The sequence below is a fragment of the Carlito syrichta genome, unplaced genomic scaffold (genome assembly GCF_000164805.1).
Source record: "Carlito syrichta isolate Samal-C Ts95f unplaced genomic scaffold, Tarsius_syrichta-2.0.1 Scaffold98135, whole genome shotgun sequence".
NCBI classification, from domain to species: Eukaryota; Metazoa; Chordata; class Mammalia; order Primates; family Tarsiidae; genus Carlito; species Carlito syrichta.
In genome coordinates, this window is record NW_007042231.1 from 136,505 (window position 1) to 159,600 (window position 23,096).

Genomic DNA, 23,096 nt, shown 5'->3' on the forward strand with positions numbered 1-23,096 from the left:
TGCATGAAGTAGGGATTTGTCCTTGTTCTTTCTTTCTAGTTCTGACAAAGCATTCCAAATCTGAAGTTTTTAAAATAAAAAGAAATCTTACAGAGATCTAACCCCAAATGAGCTCAATTACTTCTCAGCTGTATGTTAACTACTTAAGGAGGCTCATTAATTCTTTGATACCAAATTGAACCCTAGTTAAAGAAAGGTGTGAGAGAATTTTTCTCCCATCCACAGAGAATTAAGAATTTTTAAGGACTACACAAGACCAATCTGACTTCTTTGGGATTTGGAGATATCCTATCTTATTTTACCAAATGAGTTCTCTGACAAGTCTCAGAGCATGAATATGTTACTCTATTTCTGTGATACCCTCACTTCTAAATGAATCATTCAAATCAAGATAAAAGATGTTAAAGCTAACCTCAGGCACAAGTTGAGTTAGTAACATATTGGAGTTCATTTTTATTTGTGTTTACTTTATAATTATTCTTATTTGTGTGTCAGGCCTTATATACTCCAGAGAGATGGATAAATTCTTGTGATATTTTTTCTTTGTAATACAAGCCATTTATAATTCTTGCACAGTTAATACATTTTTTATTTATGACACTTAAAGAAACCAATTCATCTCACAGAGCCTTAAAATCCTAGCAAAATTTTCTCAAATTGATATCAAAATTACTAAAAGTAACTTTATCTTTCTTCATTATGGAACAAATTCCTCACATCTGGAAATGCCTCTCTACTCATTCCACAACCCTGACTTAAATTTTTAGGATGAGTAGGATAGGTATTATTAATGTTAAATTCTTTGCTGATCCTCTTTCTAAGATCTTCCCTTTAGGAGACTGTACTTCCCTGCCTCCTTGATGGCAGTCTTGGTCATGTGACTTGCTTTGGTCAATGATATAATAGAGAAAATAATGTGTACATTTCAGGGCAGAACCTTAAAAGCTGTCAGATGACTGCCATCTTCTCTTTTCCCACACCATAATACCAGCAGTTTCTCACCTAGGACTACTCCTTCAGTACGGGTCTTGAAATGAAGACAAAATGGAGCTGAGCTGAAACTGACCCTTGATGAATGCATGGCATGAACAAAATAGAAATGTTTGTTGTTGTAAGGCTCTGAGATTTCAGAGATAACTTATTACTGCAGTATAAATTAGTCTGTCAGTGAGAACGTGCTCTGTAATTGTTTTATATATTATGGTTATATAATATAAATATTATAATAATTCGTAAACACTATAAGAAAATCTCCAAATTTTCTAGGCTCCAAATTTTCTAGTGCAGTTCAAAAGAATTAGAATAGCAATGAGTTTGCCAAATGAGCTAGCAAATTTGTGTTATACACCAACATTATTATGTTTGTCCATAAACCACACCATTTAGACTATATTTATTCTAGGTCAATAAAAGGACTCCCCAGGGCTACAGGACTCTTGTCATTTTATAAGTGGAACTCTCAGAGTACACCTACTAGACCAATCTATTCAGAGTGTGATCTCCAAACTTATTTCATAGTCTGTAATAAGCCCGGAAATGACAAGTGTTTAGAATCTGGTAGCAACTTGACATTGCCAGAACATCCAAGCTCAAGATTGGTGAAACTGTCTTGTTGAATAAAGTTAAGAATGGGTGTTGTCAGACTTGTGTGCTGAGTCACATGTAGCACAAACTGCATCCTAGGATTCTATCACAGGTCAGTGCAAGGAGAAGATTATTTTAACTCAAATAAAACCTCAAATGGGAAGTTCAATGAAGTGAAATGAAAACATTGAGGGAAATAGATAAAAATATTCTAGATCAAGGATTCAGGATGCCTTTTTGTCTGAGTCACTTCCTACTTTTTGGTTTTCTCTTTTTCTATGTCTTACATAAAACTCCCAAGTTTTTTTCATAGTGACATTCTGCACTAAGAGTGGAGATGCTCAATGGTAGAAAGGAGTCTTTTGCACATGAGGTGTATGAGGTCAAGGACAGTTTGCATGAATGAGAACTGAGGGAGGAAATACAAAAATATTTGGAACACGTAGTTATTGTAAGTTGAAAGAGACCCTGAAGATGATCCAACCCAGTATATCCCAAAGTGTGGCACATGAGATGCCTTTAGGTGGTACGCTGACAAATCATTAGATAAAATGAAACCACTTAGTGAAGAAATCACTCCCTTTTCAATTCTCTTTCAGGAATTTTTATTATATCATAAATTTTAAAGCCGGGCTTGGTGGCTCAGGCTGTAATCCTGCAACTTTGGGAGGCTGAGGTGAGTGGATTGCCTGAGCCCGTGGGTTCGAGACCCGCCTGGGCGGTGAGACCTCATCTCTACAGTAAATCAAAAAATCAGCCGGGCGTGGTAGGGCATGCCTGTAACTCCGGCTACTTGGAAGGCTGAGGCGGAAGGATCGCCGGAGCCCAGCAGGTCGAGACTGCGGTGGCCGGGAGCGTGCCACTGCACTCCAGTCTGGGCGACAGAGTGAGACTCCAACTCAAAAAAATAAATAAATAAAATAAAAATAAAAATTTTAGCTCAGCTTAGATAGGCTTTAAAATCTCTCTAACTGTTGCTTATTTTAACAAGGAAAGCAGACTTGGAGCTCAGAGTCTTCAATAGGCAACGATCTCTTTGTAGCATTTAATTGTTTTATTTCACTCTTTTTATTTTTACCATGTTTTTGACAAGTGTACTGATTTTCAGTTTATAATAATGACATGAGGTTTCTTTAAAGTGAATTCATTAAGAAAAAGAAAATAAGCTGGGCGTGGTGGCTCACGCCTATAACCCCAGCACTTTGGGAGGCCGAGGTTAGAGGATTGCCTGAGCCTACTGGTTCGAGACCATCCTGGGCAACTTGGCAAGACCTCATCTCTACAATAAATCAAAAAATTAGCCGGGCATGGTGGCGCGTGCCTGTAGTTCCAGCTACTTGGAAGGCTGAGGCGAAAGGATCGGTGGAGCCCAGCAGGTCGAGGCTGCGGTGGCAGGGAATGTGCCACTGCCCTCCAGCCTGGGTGACAGAGTGAGACTCCAACTCAAAAAAAAAAAAAAAAAGAAAGAAAAAGAAAATGAGTTCAAAGAAAATCTTAGGTAAATGATGTAGGTGATTCATAGATGTGAAAAAGAATTATGAAGGTTACATGCAGAATTTTTTTTTTTTTTTGGAGTTGGAGTCTCACTCTGTCGCCCAGGCTGGAGTGCAGTAGCACACTCCCGGTCACCGTGGCCTCTACCTGCTGGGCTCAGGCGATCCTTCCACCTCAGTCTTCCAAGCAACTGAAATCACAGGCACACGCCACCATGCCTGGCTAGTTTTTTTGATATTTAGTGTAGAGATGAGGTCTCGTCAAGTTGCCCAGGCTGGTCTCGAATCCCTGAGCTAGGGCAATCCTCTCGCTGCCGCCTCTCAAAGCACTGGGATTGCAGATGTGAGCCACCACGCGGGGAAACATGCAGAATATTGAAGCCCTGAAACGCTGATCTAATCTGAATGAACTTCACACTTGAGTTTAACCTGATGTAAAAGATATGTATGAATGTGGAAAGAAAACCCCCAAACTGGTGTTAAGCTAAAATACAAACCTGTCACTGGCAACTACTGTAGTTAATTCCTCTGAATATATATAATTGCATAAAGTACGAATGGATGTGTCTACTAGGTTGGAGATGACAAACTTCAGTGACACATCTCTTAAAAACTTGCCTGGGCCAGGCTCAGTGGATCAGTCTGTAATCCCAGCACTTTGGGAAGCTGAGGCGAGTGGATTGCCTGAGCCCAGGGGTTTGAGACCAGTCCAGGCATCTTGGCGAGACCTCATCTTTACAATAAATCAAAAATTAGTCAGGCGTGGTAGCGTGTACCTGTAGTTCCGACTACTTGGAAGACTGAGGTGGAAGGATTGCCAGAGCCCAACAGGTTGACACTGGGGTGGCCATGAGTGTGCCACTACACTCCAACCTGGTCAACATAGTGAGATCCCAACTAAAAAAAAAAAAAACACACACAAAAACCTTGCCTGTATTTGCTCACTCAACCTAAAACATTACTAGAGTCAGGACATATTCTCCTCTCTTCTTTCTATGAGATAACCCTTGGGAATTGCCCATTATTACAGATGTTTTCGCACCCTTTTCTGTTCAGGACCAGAAAAAGGATAATCCTATAAGAAAGCAGAAGATTTACATATACTATCGCACACAGTTTTGGTCTAAATAATGATAATAAATAATAATTCAGCATGATCCCAATTAATTCAGATGCTATAAATAACTTAGGCATACAATATACATTTACTCTGAAATCAGTAGGTGAGAATTAGAACCATTAATGTATAATAGCTTTGGTTGAGCCCAACAAACATTTATTAAACACCAAAATATGTTTACAGAACTGTGCTGGGTATTGTGGAATCAAAGATCAAAAGACACAGTCTCTGCCTTCAGGGCATTAACAACTGTAGAAATTAAAAATGAGCCACTCTATATTTATAAAATTTGTCGTAGTTCATAAAAGAGTTTCACTTTGAATTACTTAATTCTTACAAAAACATTGTGATGTAAGATATTATTATCCTCATTTTGCAAAAAAGAAAATTAGGAAAGTTGTATGACTTGCCCAAGGTTATTAATAGCAATGTTAGTAAGCAACAGAGAAAAACCTTAAACCCAGGAATCCTGCACCCAGGAATCCTGCAATACCAGGCACCTAAAATTATACCTCCCAGATTTCTGCCTCTGACTCTAATAATGCAACATGTGGCAGATTGGTGCTCCTGCTGAAAACAACTTGAAAAGCCAGGGGGAAAAAAAATTACAAGCTTTTCTATTTGAAAGCCAGTAAAATCTACTTGAAAGCATTAAGTTCTATTTGAAGTTGATAGAAAATTGCCAGGATTTAAGAGTTTAAGATCACAGAGATGAGGGAACTTTTAAAAATGGGACTCACCAAAGAGAAAAACAATACAGAAAAATTAAGATTCTAAAAGCTGGTTCTTTGGGAGGAAAATGATAAAATCCACAAACTTACCAAACTGGCCAAGAGAAAAATGGAAACACAAATTATCAATATCATAAGAGAAAGAGAAGGTATTGCTGCAGGGCAACCCCTTCCGGTACCCTCCCACTGTAGGAGCTTTTCTGTCCTCTCAATAAATCCTGCTTTCAAAAAAAAAGAAAGATATTACTGCAAACCTAAAACACAGTAAGGGGATATAAGGGTATGTTATGAACAACTTTATGCCAATAAATTTGACAACTTAGATGAAATGGACAAATTCACTGAAAATATGAACATTACCAAAATTGAGCTGAGAAGAAATAGAAAACTTGAGCAGCCCAATAACAATAAAATAAATTTAATTCATAGTTAACAACTTCCCACAAAGAAACTCCAAGACCAGATGGCTTCACTGGTGAATTCCACCCAACATTCTAGAAAATAATACCAATCCTACACACACGTCTTCAGAAAACAGAGAAGGAGAAAACATCAAATCATTTTATGAGGCCAGAATTGCCCTTATTCCAAAACCAGATGAAGACATCACAAGAAAATAGAATTACAAAACATTATCCTTCATGACAGACATTAAAAAAATTTTTTTAATGTTAGCAAATTTAATCTAACAATATATATAAGGGACAAGGTATTATGACTAATGGTGGGAATTTATCCTGGGAGTACAGGTTGGTGCAACTTGTCAGAACCCAATCAACAGAGAGAACTAAAATTGTCATTATTTACAGATACCATGTTGTATATATAGAAAATCAGAGGCCGCGTGCGGTGGCCCACACCTGTATTCACAGCACTTTGGGAAGTGGAAGCAAGAGGATTGCTTGAACCCAGGGGTTCAAGACCAGCTTGGACAACTTAGCAAGTCCTCATCTCTGCAATAAATTAAAAAATTAGTTGGGCATGGCGGTACATGCCTGTGGTTTCAGCTACTTGGAAGGCGGAGGTGGAAGGATCGCCTGAGTCCAGCAGGTCAAGTCTGTGGTGGCTGTGAGCATGCCACTGTACTCCAGCCTGGGTGACAGAGTGAGATTGCCACTAAAAAAAAAAAAAATCAGAAATGACAATTACTGGAATTAGTAAGTGAATTTAGCACGATTGTTGATATGAAAATAAATATTTTAAAAATCAATTTTATATCTAGAAATAATTAATAGACAATTGAAAAATAAAGCCTTTCTCACTAATCATCAGAGAAATGCAAATCAAAACCACATTGAGATACCACCTGTAAGAATGGCCATCATTAATAAAAAAAACAACAACAACAGAGGCTGGTGAGGATGCGGAGAAAAAGAAATGTTTCTACACTGCTGGTGGGAATGCAAACTAGTGCAACCTCTATGGAAGACAGTGTGGTGATTTCTGAAAGAACTAGAAATTGACCTTCCATACACCCAGCAATTCCCCTATAGGGTATATACCCAGAGGAACTCAAATCATTCTACACACATATGTTTGTTGCACATATATTGTCTATTCACAATAGCAAAAATATGGAACCAATCATCCTGCCCATTGAAGCTGGACTGGATTTTAAAAATGTGGCACATATACACAATGGAATATTATGCAGCCATAAAGAAGGACAAAAATATGAACTTCGCAGCAACTTGGATGGATTTAGAGTCACTCATACTCAGTGACCTATCACAGAAACAAAGAACAGAATACCACATGTTCTCACTCATAAGTGGACTTTGAACAATTATAATACTAGAAGAAAGCGATTAGCAGTAGTGGGAAACTGTCAGGGGAGGGGGTGGGATTGGCAGTTGAGGGAAACTGCTAGGGAAGGGAGGGGCACACCTCATCAACAAGGGTACCTGCAAAAGCAATGATTGTATACTTAACCCTGAGTTGTACCCCACATCTTTATAATAAAAAAAGAAAAAGAAAACTTTTAAAAGATACTATTTATAATAATATGAAAACATCAAATACTGAGGGGAAACCCTAATGAAAGATGCACAAAGCCTCTATGTAAAACTGCAAAATGTTATTTAGGAAATCTAAGAAAGACATAAGCAAATGAAGGAATATAAGGAGAACTCCCCCAAAAAACTATCCTTTTTTTTTTTTTTTTTTTTTTTTTTTTGAGGACAGGTCCCTTGTAGTACAGGCTTTTCCCCACAAAGTAACTGTTCTAGAAACCCATCGACATCAATGTACAAGCTAGTATTGTTGTGAGAGGCCGCATTTGGTGTCAGTGAAATTTTTTTAGAGACTGTTTCAAGCATTTGCCCATTTCATGATGGGTGACTTACAAGCACACCTGCCCATACCACGCTGAATGTCAGGTAGTTTTTGACCAAAAACGACTTGACCCCAGTGTCCCACCCGCCCTATTCACCCAATCTCACCAGAGCAACTTTTTTTGTTTATTTGTTTCCTTGAATGAAAAAACTCCTCAAGGGAAACATTTTACCAATATGGAAGAGATAAAACAAAAAAATGACAGAGGCATCAAAATTGACAAGTTCAGCTGGGCGCAGTGGCTCATGCTTGTAATGCTAGCACTTTGGGAGGTAGAGGCAAGAGGGTTGCCTGAGTCAGGGGTTCAAAACCAGCCTGGGCAACGAGGCTGTAGTGGCTGTGAGCATGCCACTGCCCTCCAGCCTGGGCGACAGAGTGGGACTCCAACTCAAAAAAAAAAAAAAAAATTGACAAGTTCAAAACTGTTTCGAGCAGTAGAAAAAGTATCTCACTAGGTATATTGCATCAAACGGAAAGTACTTTGAAGGTACTGAAGTTTAAAAATATAGGAATAAATACATAATTTTTAAATTAATAAATACTGGGGTTTATGTTATCCCTCTTATAAACCAAAGTTTATAAGAGGCTCACAATCCATGAACCTGGCATATTGTAAAGATGCCAATTCTCCCAAATTGATCTATAGATTCAAATCACTCCCCTAAAAAATTCCAGAAAGTTTTTCTGTGTACATTCACAAACTGTTTAAATTTTATATGGAAGTTTAAGGGATCGTTAATAAGCAAGACAATCTTAAGGAAGAAAATATTAGAGGATTTACAGTATCAAATACTAAAGCTACTTTTTTTTTTTTGAGTTGGAGTCTCACTCTGTCGCCCAGACTGGAGTGCAGCGGCCACTCCCGGCCTCGCAGCCTTGCCTGCTGGGCTCCGGCGATCCTTCCGCCTCAGCCTTCCGAGTAGCCGGAATTACAGGCATGCGCTACCAAGCCCGGCTGATTTTTTGATTGATTGTAGAGATGAGGTCTCGCTGCCCAGGCAGGTCTTGAACCCGCGGGCTCGGGCAATCCACTCACCTCAGCCTCCCAAAGGTGCGGGATTATAGGCTGAGCCACCGAGCCCGGCTAAAGCTACTTATAATATTAGAATAATTAAGAGGGAATTGGTAGAAAGATAGACAAATAAATCAATTAAAAAAATAAAAAGTCTAGAAACCTATCCACACATATACACACACAAAAATGACATCGCAGTGCAGTAGAGAACTGATGACTTTTTTCAATAAATGCTCCTGGATTAATTGGATATACATTTGAAGAAAAATGATTCTTGACCCCTAACCCATATCATACAAAGTAATGAATTCCAGATGATTGAGGATCAAAATGAGAGAAGTAAAATAATAAAACTTCTAGAATAAAACATATATTTTCATGCCTTTGGAATAGGCAAATATATACATATATATTTATTTTATTTTATTTTATTTTTTTGAGTTGGAGTCTCACTCTGTCAGCCAGGCTGAGGGCAGTAACACACTCCCAGCCATCGCAGCCTCAACCTACTGGGCTCAGGCGATCCTTCTGCCTCAACCTTCTAAGTAGCTGGAACTACAGACACATGCCAGGCTAATGTTTTGACTTATTGGAGAGATGAGGTCTTGTCAAGTTGCCCAGGCTTGTCTCAAACCCGTAGACTCCGGCAATCCACTCGTCTTGCCTCCCAAAGTGCTGGGATTACAGGCATGAGCCACCACGCCTGGTCTTTTTTTTTTTTTTTTCCTTTTGAGTTAGAGTTTCACTCTGTTGCCCAGGCTAGAGTGCAGTGGCACACTCACAGCTACCACAGCCTTGACCTGCTAGGTTCAGGCAATCCTTCCGCTTCAGTCTTCCAAGTAGCTGAAACTACAGGCACACACCACCATGCCCGACTAATTTTTTGATTTATTGTAGAGATGAGGTCTTGCCAAGTTCCCCAGGTTGGTCTTGAACCTGTGGGCTCAGGCAATCCTCTCACTTCGGCCTTCCAAAGTGCTGGGATTATAGGTGTGACCCATCACGCCTGGCCTAGGCAAATATTTCTTAAGTAGAGTCCTAAGAGCTCCAAACTTAAAGGAAAATCGTACTAAATTGGACTATGTTAAAATTTTTTAATTCAGGAATTTAGAAGAAATCATTAAGAGAGTAAAAATCAATCCATACTGAGAAAAAGTGTTTGAAATACTTATATCCAGCAAAGCACTCATACAAAGAATAAGACAACCTAATAGAAACATGAGAGGAAACTTGAACAGACACTTCACAAAAGAGGAGATATACAAATGCCTACTAAAGATTATGAAAAGATACTCAATAAGGTTGTTTTTTAATTTTGTTTTCCAGAGAATTTGTGGGTGAACATTTAACAGAGCACTGTTGAGTGAGGTCAATGTTATTTCTTGTGGTATTATTTGTAATAGCAAAACACTGGAAACAAAACAGACACCCATCACTAGTGAACTTGTTAAATAAATTGTGGGTATATCTACACGGTGTAGTATTTTGCAGCAGTGCCAAGGAATGAGGAGGATTTCTTCATAATATTATCTACACAGAGGGGTATTAAGTAGAAAGGGAATGAGGAAGATTTCTGTATTGTGATACTAAGTAAGCAGGATGTAATATTCAGTGAATAAAGCATTGGACAGGCTGGACATGGTGGCTCATGCTTGTAATCCCAGCACTTTGGGAGGCCAAGGAAAGAGGACTGCCTGAGCTCACGGGTTCGAGGCCAGGCTGGACAACTTGGCAAGACCTCGTCTCTACCACACATCAAAAAATTAGCCGGGTGTGGTGATGTGCGCCTGTAGTTCCAGTTACTTGGAAGGCTGAGGCAGAAGGATCACCTGAGTCCAGCAGGTTGAGACTGCAGTGGCCATGAGACTCCAACTCAACCAAAAAAAAAAAAAGAAAGAAAAAGAAAAAGAAAAAGAAAAAAACACAGGACAAGGCTTATAAACTGCCACTTTGTGTACAATGGACAGGAATATGAATATAAATATTTGTCTATATTTTCTAAAAAGAAGCAACAAAAGGATAAACTAAACACTAATAGATACTTAACTAATTGTGAGCTACAATGGGAGGGAGGGTAGTAAAAGAAGAGAGAGTAAGAATTCTCTGATTGTGTTGTTTTTTAGTTCTGGCTGAACTACATAGACGTCTTGCATAACTTAAAAATCATTAAATTTTTAATAAATCTAATTTCTCAAATTTTAAAACAAATGAATGAATGTGTTCCTAACTATACACCAGATGAATGGAATAACCACACATGAAAAAGAATTAGTTAGGCCAGGTACAGTGGCTCACACCTGTAATCCCAGCACTTCCGGAGGCCGAGAAAGGAGGAATGCTTGAGCCGAGGAGTTTGACATCAACCTAAGCAACATAGAAAGATCTTGTCTCTACAAAAAATAAACAAAATAAAATTAGCTAGGCTGGTGGCACACACCTGTAGTCCCAGTTACTTGGGAGGCTGAGGCAGAAGATCACCTGTGCCTAGGAGAGTAGTCGGGATCGTGCCACTGCACTCCAGCCTGGATTATACAGTGAAATCCCGACTCAAAAAAAAAAAATTGTTTCCAATGACTTTTAAATTTGATTATATATCTCTGGTTGTGTGTATCTTGGGGCCACGTGAATGGCAAAGAAATCTTAAACTAGGCCAGGTGCAGTGACTCACGCCTATAATCCCAGCACTTTGGGAGGCTGAGGTGAGAGGATTGCCTGAGCCCACGGGTTCGAGACCAACCCAGACAACTTGGTGAGACCTCATCTCTACAATAAATCAAAAAGTTAGCCAGGCATGATGGCGTGTGCCTGCAGTTCCAGCTACATGGACGGCTGAGGCGGAAGGATCAACTGAACCTAGCAGGTCGAGGCTGCGGCGGCTGTTAGCGTGCCACTGCATTCCAGCTTGGGTGACAGAGTGAGACTCCAACTCAAAAAAAAAAAAAGAAAGAAAGAAAGAAAAAGAAAAAAAAAAAGAAATCTTAAGCTATATTCAGCAGTTTTATTATTAGAAGTAATATTGGTCTTTTTTTTCTTAAAAAAAAATCATGCGTATTTTATAAGATTGCTGCCAATGGCAAGTTCTTTGCATTGCATGCAGGCTGAAATAAACAAGCACTAGATGTAGTAGAAAGAATGTGATTTTATTCCAAAAGCTGGCATATATGGAAATGGCCAGGTTCATGCCTCAAAGAAACCATTTCCAAATCTTTTTTTTAGGCTGAGGATAGGGCATTATATTTTATTTTATTTTTTATTTTTATTTTTATTTTATTTTTTAGTTGGAGTCTCCCTCTTGTCACCCAGGCTGGAGTGCATCAGCACGCTCACAGCCACCACAGCCTCGACCTGCTGGGCTTAGGCAGTCCTTCCACCTCAAACTTCCAAGTAGCTGGAACTACAGATGCATACCACCATGCCCGGCTAGTTTTGGGGATTTATTGTAGAGACGAGTTCTCACCAAGTTGCCCAGGCTGGTCTTGAACCCTTGGTCTCAGGCAATCCTCTCGCCTCAGCCTCCCAAAGTGCTGGAATTACAGGTTGAGCCACTGCACCCAGCCAGTTTAGGTCATTTTCAAGGAAAGAAGGGATGAGAATTAGCTGGGAGTGGCACAGGGAGCAGATCTTGCTTCAGTTGTTATCTTGAATTATTGTCCACCTGGAGATCTAGCTGATGCCTTTCTGATTGCTGCCAGATTGTAGATGAATAACCTTTAGGTGAACTCTAAACAATAGAGAATTCTGCCATGAAGGTCCATACTCTGTTATTCCAAAATCAGCCTCTGGAATAGCTTCTGGAATTTCTCAAGCAAGTATACAATCAGATTAGAAAAAAAAAATCTTTAAAGTAGGTAAGAGAGAAAAAGGTTTAAAACTGTTTCACAAAAGTAGAAATGGAAATTATTGGTAACAGGACTAGGAAATACTTAATGTCTTCAAGAATCAAGATTTTCAGCCAGGTACATTGGCTCGTGCCTATAATCCCAGTGCTTTGGGAGGTGGAGGCAAGAGGATTGCCTGAGCCCAGGTGTTCGAGACCAGCCTGAGCAATATGGTGAGACCTCATCTCTACAATAAAAAAAATTACCTGAGTATGGTGGCACACACCTATAATTCCAGCTACTTGGGAGGTTGAGGTGGAAGAATCACCTGAGCTCAGCAGGTCTAGGCTGCGGTGGCTGTGAGTGTGACACTGCACTTCAGCCTGGGCAACAAAGTGAGACTCCAACTCAAAAAAGAAAAAAAAAGCATCAAGATTTTCAAAGTAGCTGGGCGCCTATATTCACAGCACTTTGGGGAGGCCAAGTTTACAGGATCACCTGAGTCCACGGGTTCGAGACCAGCCTGGGCAACGTGGCGAGACCTCATCTCTACAATAAATAAATAAATAAATAAAATAAGTTGGGTGTGGTAGTGCACGCCTGTAGTTTCAGCTACTTGGAAGGCTAAGGTGAAAGAATCACCTGAGCCCAGCAGGTCTAGGCTGTGGTGGCTGTGAGCGTGCCACTGCACTCCAGCCTGGGTGACAGAGTGAAACTCCGACTCAATTAAAAAAAAAAATCAAACTAAAGACAAAAGAAATACAAGAATAAAACGTTATCAAAATCCTGTGATTATAAATTTGAATTGGTTCATTCTCGGCAGAATGAATGTTATTTTTTAAAAAACAGAATCCAGGGCACCCTCTTCGGGTCCCCTCCCACTGTGAGAGGTTTTCTGTCCACTCAATAAATCCTGCTTTCTCACTTGCAAAAAAAAAAACAACAACAACAACAGAATCTTAAAAACCAGAAAATAACAAATATTAGTGAAGATATGGAGAAATTGGAACTCCTGTGCATTTCTGGTAGGAATATAAAATGGTATTTCTGCTGTGGAAAACAGTATGGAGGTTCCTCAAAAAATTAATTATGGAATTACCATATGCTCCAGTAATTATGTTTCTGGATATATATCCAGAGAATTTAAAGCAGGGACGCAAACAACTGTTCATACACCCATATTCGCAGCATCATTATTCACAATAGCCAAAAAGTGGAACCTAAGTGAAAGGAGGGAACCTCAGAAATATAATGTAGCCATTTTGAATCAGCACAGTCATTTTGCTTAGGCCTCACCCCTTGACTTTCCCTCACTGCACAGTTTGCATGGCCTACGCGTCCTTTTACCCTATAATAATTAACAAGAAAAATAGTTTAGTTTTAGAAACTGTTGATTACACAGACCTCCTTAAGCATGTTCAGTCTTCCTAACAATTTATCTTTTAGGCATTCGTATTGATACATTATTATTGGCCGCCTGTGACTGACATCCAGCACACCACTGGAAGGCATGTTTATTGGTATATTGTTATCATACGACCATGACAACCTCCAGCCCACCATCTGAAGTCGTGAGATGTTGATGCTTGGTGATGTCAAGGCACTAGATTCATGTGACTACTATGGAAACAAAAGAATACAACTCTGGACATTCCTTTTGGCCCAGACCTCCTCCAAGTCTAAGTTCCCCTTGTTTTAAAGGTCCTTATATATGCCTAGCTTCCAACCTTCCATGCCTCATATGCCTGAGTGCTGGCCTCCTTTCCATCTGTGAAAGGTAATAATAAATTTTGCTTCTTTCTACTTTCCTCTCTGTTGCAATATTGCATTATTCCTGTGGCACTGGCCCACCTGGTCTCAGTTTACCCTTTCACTAAGTGTCCATCAACCAATGAATGAATAAACAAAATGTGATAAATCCATATAATGAATTTTTTTTTTTAAGTAGGAGTCTTCTTCTGTCACCCAGGCTGGAGGGCAGTGGCATGCTCACAGAAACTGCATCCTTGACCTCCTGGGCTCAGGTGATCCTTTTGCCTCAGCCTTCCAAGTAGATGGAACTACAGGTGTGCACCACCAAGCCCAGCTAATTTTATTTAATTTATAGCAGAGACAAGGTCTCGCCAAATTGCCCAGGCTGGTCTCGATCCCTTAGATTCAGGCAATCCTCTCACCTCCACCTCCCAAAGTGCTGGGGTTATAAGCATGACCCACAGCATATAATGCAATATTTATTTAGCCTTAAAAAGGACTGACACATGCATCAACATGGATGATCCTGAAGGTCATCATGCTAAGTGAAATAAGCCAGTCACAAAAGAACAAATATTAATGGATACAGTGGTGGTTGCCAGGAGTTGGAGTGGGGTTGGGTGGGAGGTGGGGAATGTCACGTTACTGTTTAATGGGTACAGAGTTTCAGTCTACGAAGACGAAAATGTTCTGGGATGTATGGTGGTGATGGTTGCAGAATATGAATGTACTTAGTGCCACTAAATTGTACACTTGAAAACAGTTAAAGTGCCGGGCGCGGTGGCTGACAACTGTAATCCTAGCACTTTGGGAGGTGGAGGCAAGGGGACTGCCCGAGCCCACAGGTTTGAGACCAGCCTGGGCAACATGACGAGATCTTGTCTCTAAAAAAAGAACCAGTTAAAATGGTAAAATTCATTATGCATATTATGCCACAATAAAAAACTGAATTGGAAATAACCATATGAACTTATTGTTTATTTTTCTCTCACTGTGAAATACACATTTCTGAGCCCTGTTCACTGAAAAGGCCGTGAAACAATCACAACTTCATGGCAATGAGGCCCTTATCACCAAGATTATAGTTTGCATTATAAATGCATTTGCATGTGAAAAGGAAATCAAATTCTTTGGAGAAATGGTTGATTTCAGTTCCAAGCAAGAAATACATAAGATGATCTGAGGACATCTTACTGAGCCAGAAAACAAGACACTAAAAGAAGACGTCATTGTCAAAAGAACACAGGAGCCAAAATGAAGGGGCTCCCATTGGCCGAAGATGGGACAATTTGAACATGGGAAAGAACTGTGATTGGAACACATAAATCCATCCAAAACACATATAAATCCATGTGTTCATAATAATACTTTAAAAACAAGGCTGGGCGTGGTGGCTCATGCCTATAATTCCAGCACTTTGGGAGGCCCAGGTGAGAGGACTGCCTAAGCCCATGGGTTCAAGACTAGCCTGAGCAACTTGGTGAAACCCCGTCTCTACAATAAATTAAAAAATTAGCTGGGTGTGGTGGCGTGTATCTGTAGTTCCAGCTACTTGGAAGGCTGAGGTGGAAGGATCGCCTGAGCCCAGCAGGTCAAGGCTGCAGTGGCTGCGAGCGTGCCACTGCCCTCCAGCCTGGGTGACAGAGTGAGACTCCAACTCAAACAAATGAACAAACAAAATCAAAAACTACAAAACCTTCAGCAGTCACCATTGGAAGTTGCTGGTGCATCAATTCATTATTGAGAAAAAGAATTAAGCATTTATCCTGCCTTTTCTGTATAAAATCTACTTGAGGGTAACCCAATAGTTGATTCCAGCAAATGTATACAGCAGAAATGATAGAATGGATTAAATAAAATAGTCTTAACTATTACCAACAGAAGCTAAAACCGTATGTGAATGGTTGATGGTGAATTTATAATGGTTAGATTAGGTGGATAACATCAGAATCCGCTGTTTGATCTTAGCATTACCAAACAGCAAACCTCTAGATCTAACTACCAGCATCCAGGAAATATTGGGATAGAGAAATAGATTAATTGCCTCTATGAAGAAGCAATCCGCCAAATCTAGAATGTAGGGAATTTTGTAGGACAAATGACTTAGTCCCTTTAACAAATAAATGAGATGAGAGAGATCTGGTTATAGAACAAAATAGACTTTAAAATGCATAATCTGGCCAGGCACGGTAGCTCAAGCCTGTAATGCCAGTACTTTGGGAGGCCGAGGCGAGAGGACTGCCCGAGCCCAAAGGTTTGAGGCCAGCCTGGGCAACTTGGTGAGACCCTGTCTCTACATAAATCAAAAAACTAGGCGGGTGTGGTGGTGCACTCCTGTGTTTCCAGCTACTTGGAAGACTGAGGTAGAAAGACCAGCTGAGCCCAGCAGGTCGAGGCTGTGGTGGCTGTGAGCGTGCCACTGCACTCCAGCCTGAGTGATAGAGTGAGAAGCCAACTCAAAAACAAAAAAAGAAAAACACAAACAAAAACAAAAACCCACGTAACCAAATGTAATGTGTGGACTTATTTTAGATCCTGGTGGGCAGAGCATTGTCCTTTGTGTCCCTGGCTGCAACTTGCCCTGTGTGCCTGGCCTCTGTGGTTAAAATCTACAGCTTCGAAGATGCAATCTTTTCTGTCTTTTGGCTTGGTTAGGGCTCCAGAGCATTTACCCACAGCCTACACCTTGCTTCAGCTGGTAACAAATATGCAAGTTTTCCATCCGGCCAATTCACAGAGGTTCCCCTTAGACTTTAAGGAGTGTCATGTTGCCCAGCCATGAGCATCCTGTGGTTCTCAACTCAGCATCCCTGCCACTAGATACCAAGGGTGGTTGGGAAATGAGAGCTCAGAGCTTCTCTCTGCCTGACGACACTGCCATGCCATGTTTGCATTGCTGTGGCAGCATCCCCAGAATGAGAAAGGGCAGCCTGGGAGGCAACCCCCAGACTGGGGTGTGAGTGACAGAGTTGGTACCCTTGTTTTTTCTAACACATACTCCTTTCCTAGACAAGGCCTGAAGAGGAAAAATGGGACAATCATTTCTTCTCTCTCCCCTTCTTCTTTCCACCATTCTCTTAACCAGAAGGTGATATTTTTCTTCTCATTCCCTATGTCTTAATTTGCTATGACAGTGACAGCCATTATAGGTGAATGGGTGTTTTTTCTTACACTACAGGAGAATTCAGAAATGGGTCTTCCAGCCAGGGCTTTTGATATTCTAATGTGGAATGAAGGGCTAGGGAACATTCTTTCTCAATAATCGTCTTTCCTGCTACCTAATCCTATATATCATGTAGAAGTGGAATGTTAGCACATTTTCAAAATTCCTTCAGTAACAAATCCTAATCTCCCAAGCATATGAACACCTCGGTCTAGTAGGGCAAATAACGTATGCTCAGAAAGGCAAAGAAAGAAAAGCACATTAATAATTTTCATGTTACTACTCTTATACAAGCATACACATATTTAATTGGAATTATAGAATGCATATTTCATGTTTTATATTTGCAAGTATACAAGTAATAAATTACTATATCTTCACTATAAAAAGCGACCTACACAATGCTTTATAAACATTTTGCATTTCAAAACATAGTTTTGTGTGTGTGTGTTTACTATTCTCCACTGTAATTCAGTTTCCCATGCAATTCTGTTCAAAGCTAAAATGTGCTTTTAAATCTCTAAATGGTGTTCCATTGTCCAGTGTACTTTTATACACGTAATCTTTTGACAATTCACTTTACTAAACAGGTTGTTTCCAACTGAGCTGGGATGAACAGCTTTTGCGCACATCTTCCAGTATTTTGCTGCTGTTGTTAAAATTTTCTAGAAGTAGAATGGTTGAGTTAAAGAATATAAGCATGCTGGATGCAATGGCTCATGCCAGTAATCCTAGCATTTTGGGAGGCAGAGATGAGAGGATTGCCTGAGCCCAGGGGTTTGAGACCAGCCTGGGCAACTTGGCAAGACCTTGTCTCCATAAATCAAAAAAATTAGCTGAATATGTTGGCGCAGGCCTGTAGTTCCAGCTACTTGGAAGGATCACCTGAGCCCAGCAGGTTGAGGCTGCATTGGTTATGAGCATGCCCCTACACTCAGTCTGGGTGACAGAGTGAGACTCCTACTCCAAGAAAAAAAACAAAAAGAAAAAAAAGAATACAAGCATTTTTTGATTGATGTTACAAATCTAATTGTCCTCGGAAAAGTTAGAGCATATTTTAGGTCCACCAGCAAGGTGTGACACTCACTGCCCATTTCTCCATATCTTCTTTAAGTTTACAATTTATAGTGTTAAAAGTATAAATTTTATATTTGTAAATTTTATGTTAAAATGATTTTACCCAATTGGTAAAAAGATATTGGTTTAAACTTGAATTTCCTTTTGTTCTAGTAAAATTGCAATCTTTTTCATGTTTCATATTTTTATTGAACATTTGCACTTGTAACTTTTTTTTTACTTTTAATAGTATCTTCAGATGAGGAAACAGGTTCAGAGAAGTTAAATGACTTGGTCAGGGACACATGGCTTGTGTGAAGCAGATAGAGAATTTTTTTTTCATATTCTAAAATGAAATGGAATTGTTCTTCAGTTTGTAAGTGTGAGCAATAAAGTCCATAGGGCAAAGTTCCACGGAAGCCAAGAGTTTAAGGACATCTAAGTAATAGATAAGTTTCTTCCAGCCAAATCATCCTTATAAAATATTACTTGGAGAGTTACCGTGAAAGTTTAATGAATTACAGTTCTTTTCTTCTTTGAGTTATAATTTCAAGTCAAGTTAGATCCAGATCCATATTGGAAGATAAAGAAGAGATTGTTAAAAAGGGTGTCTGGATGTGCTGACCACATCCCTCCCTCTAGCCATCAGTCATAGAGTCTGTGCAGCTGAAATGCTGAAGGAGACTCCGGTGCTCTGTGACCTCCCCCCTTGCCACAGCAGGAGGACAAAGCAACCAACCGCATGTGGTTTATGATGGTGGAACACAACTAGGAAAGTATTTCTAAGGATGCTTAGAAGCTGATGCCTTACTTTTTGTTTCTGAGTGCTTTTTTGTTTATATCCCAATTAGTGTATAAGGCTAGGCTGTCACCTGCTGGCTTAACCTTGTGTGGCAAAGTCAAAGTCTCCTTTCTTTAATAACTAACATGAGAGTCCATAAGTCAACATTTTTAAAAAAAAGGAAACAATAGAGAAAATACCAGAGTTAGTTAAATTTTAAAGAAGACGTACACTGCAAAATGTAATTAATAAAATTAGCCAAAGGCTTATTTAGATAAAGGAATTTGAAAGAGCTGGGGAGAAAGGGAGATATTAACATTTATTGGAGAAAAAAAATCCTAACAATTCTTTCTACTTGGCTTGGAGAGATAACGTTTTCTTCTAGGAACTAAGTGGTCAACTTCTCCTTAAGGAGAGCTTATAAGGAAAATGTCTCTTAATTTTTGCCCAACTTGAGTTCATTTGTGTCCATCACTACCATAGGACAAGAAAGTTAAAAAGAATGGAAGTTAAGCACTAGGAGCCTCCAACTTTCCCTCTCCCCAAAGTGATGCTTATTTTAACAGTTCTTGCCTTTGGCAGAGAAATTTCATAGAAGTAGGTACCAGCACCAGCTATGAACAGAGAATTCAGGAATTCAACCGCTGTCCCATAAAATGTATTCAGTGTTCACTTGAGCACAGCACGTGAAGCCACCAAAGTGTCTATGGGATATGAGCAAATGAACCCAAGTTGGGTTCATTTGCATAAAGTTCTTGCATAAAGTCAAACATACAACGTAAGAGTAAATTTCCTAGCTGGGCGCAGTGGCTCAATCCTGTAATCCTAGCACTTTGGGAGAAGTGAGAGGATTGCCTGAGTTCAGGGGTTCGAGACCAGCCTGGGCAACTTGGTGAGACCTTGTCTCTACAAAAAAAAAAAATCTGGGCGTGGTAGCATGCACCTGTAGTTCTGGCTACTTGGAAGGCTGAGGCGGAAGGATCACCTGAACCCAGCAGGTCGAGGCTGCAGTGGCCTTGAGCATGCCGCTAGACTCCAGTCTGGGCAACAAAGTGAGACTCTGATTCAAAAAAAAGAGTAAGTTTCCCATAACAATTCTGTATTTGTTCCTTAAGTAAGAGGTGTCGGCTAAATGCTCAAATTCCAGAGCCAGATCACCTACTTCACCTTTTTTTTTTTAGTGCAACTCTTAATCCTCCTCCACTAACAGAAGGAATTTAGACAAGTACCTTAATCTCTTTGTGCCTCAGTTTCCTCAGCTGTAAAATAAAGATTGTAATACACAATCTCTCACTTGATTCTGCTAACAGCCCCATGAAGTACCTCACTGAGCTACTGAAAGGACCAAATAAATTAATGTGTAAAGTGCTTAGAAAAATGCCTGGTAACATAAGTGCTTTGTGTTTGCTTATTAATTTTTTTATCACCAGCTAAAATGAAACTGCCATATGACATTTGTACAAACAGTTTACAATTCACTTGGCTCACCACTTGGAACATTTGAGACTCTTTGTTTTTTTGTTTTTTGGTATTTTTTTGAGTTGGAGTCTCACTCTGTCATCCAGGTTGGAGTGCAGTGACATGCTCACAGCCACCACCACAGCCTCAACCTGCTGGGTTCGGAAGATCCTTCCGCCTCAGCGTTCCAAGTAGCTGGAACTACAGGCATGTGCCACCATATCCAGCTAATTTTTTTTTTTTTTTTTTGAGTTGGAGTCTCACTCTGTCGCCCAGACTGGAGTGCAGTGGCCGCTCCCGGCACAGCAGCCTCGACCTGCTGGGCTCCGGCGATTCCTCCGCCTCAGCCTACCAAGTAGTTGGAACTACAGGCGTTCGCTACCGCGCCCGGCTAATTTTTAATTTATTGTAGAGATGAAGTCTCGCCAAGTTGCCCAGGCGGGTCTCAAACCCGCGGGCTCAGGCAATCCACTCACCTCAGCCTCCCAAGGCGCAGGATTACAGGCTGAGCCACCAAGCTCGGCTAGGAGATTTCTATTATTTAATAATATGTGTGCATATTGGGCCGGGTGTGGTGGTTTATACCTGTAATCCCAGCACTTTGGGATTGCCTGAGTCCACAAATTGGGCAACATGGCAAGACTCGGTCTCTATGATTAAAAAAAAAAAAAAATTGGCTGGGCTTGGTGGCTCAGCCTGTAATCTCAGCACTTTGGGAGGCCGAGGCAAGTGGATGGCCTGAGCCCATGGGTTTGAGACCAGCCTGGGCAACTTGGCGAGACCTCATCTCTACAATAATAAAAAATTAGCCAGGCGTAGTAGCACACACCTGTAGTTTCAGCTACTTGGAAGGCTGAGTGGAAGGATCGCCGGAGCCCAGCAAGTCGAGGCTGCGGTGGCCTGGAGCGGTCACTGCACTCCAGTTTGGGTGACAGAGTGAGACTCCAACTAAAAAAAAAAAAAAATTGCTGGGCATGGTAGTGCACGCCTGTAGTTCCAGTTACTTTGAAGGCTGAAGCAGAAGGATCGTCTGAGCCCAGCATGTCAAGGCTATGGTGGCCTTGAGCGTGACTCTGCACTCCATTCTGGGCAATAGAGTGAGACACTGACTCAAAATAATAATAATAATAATATGTATACATACTGAGACCGCATTAATATTTTATATTGCACTATTTCGAACTTGCATAATTTAGGTAAGCATAAAAAGCACGATACGGGCTTTAGGTCTTGTTGGGACTTAGAAACCAATACCCTGAAATATGGCGTTTTGACATGCTGAACTGAAGAAACCTCATGGTCTCTCTAACCTCCTCTGCATAGTCTCTCCCAAGGAAGCTGAATTTCCCTTATCTGCCTAAACTCCAGACCCACCAAAAGAGAACAATTATTTTTTTCCTTCCCTGCAAGACCAAGAATGTAATCGCCTTATCAGATCCTTTCACTGTCAAAGATAACTATTTACAAATTAATCTCTGTTCCCTAATTCATTCATTGTCCCTGGTAATCCCCTCAACAGAATTCATCTCCTCTGCTCCCATAACCTATCTTACCAGTCCAAGCCCACATTCTTATTGCAACCTCAAAAGTTTATAAGCTTCTGTATCTAACTGGGAGGTTGGGTTTTCACTCTGAAGACTTTCATATATACACATTAATCAATCTACCCTGTGTCAGTGAGTGTTCAGTGAACCTCCATGTTGTGAAAGTGCAATGGGTGCTATAAGGTCTCTTTTATCCCTAAAGGGCAATTCTTTCTTTTTCTTTTTTTTGAGTAGGAGTTGTATTTTGTCACCCAGGCAGTAGTGTAGTAGCACTCTCACGGCCACTGCAGCCTTGACTTGCTGGAAGGTGATCCTTCCACCTCAGTCTACCAAGTAGCTGGAATTACAGGCATGCACCACCACACCCAGCTAAATTTTTTAATTTATTGTAGAGACAAGGTCGGACCAAGTTGCTCAGGTTGTTCTTGAACCCCTAGAATCAGGCAATCCTCTCACCTCTGCCTCCCAAAGTGCTGGAGTTACAGGCATGAGCCACCGTGCCAGGCTCTTAAGGAAAATTCTTACTGATCAAGATACAAGGGTTCTCATGGATCTGCAGTGATTCAGGGTGTGTTCATGATAGGCAGGCTATGAGAGAGGTTATTAAAAGATACCTGTCCAAGTTGACTCCAAGTAAAACTAGTGATACGTGTTGTGTGCCCAGCACTGTTCTGTGTCTTTCACACACATTATTATATTCAATTACCTCTATGAAGTAAAGATAACTAATGCTCCCATTTTCCAGATGAAGAAACTGGGAAACAAAAAATTTGAGCAAGTTGCCCAAGGTCACCCAGCTAAGGTGGTGATTCTGAGATTTAAAACTAAATACCTTATCTCCAGAATCCATATGTAATTGTCTTATTACAACCCCAAAAGCTGTGATATATACAAAGTTTCCCTTAGGTTTGTCCACCTTTTTTTCTCTCTCAGGTACTGTTTATTTTGCAAATACAGCCCTACCCACAATTGTAATGAATATGTTTATGGTAGTCCCTTTGGAAATACAGAAAGATAGAAAGCAAATGTTCAATGATATTATCAGCCAAAGATGACCACTGTTAAATTTTTGGCATATTTTCTTCTAGTCTTTTCTCTAGAATGTGATTTTGTTTTATATGTTTATATTACATATGTGATCAAATTACACAATGTTAATATTTCTGTCTTCCCTGCATAGTATTATAACATGTACTATCCCATGCTATTAAAAAAACTTCATAAACTTCCTTTGTATAGGCTGCATA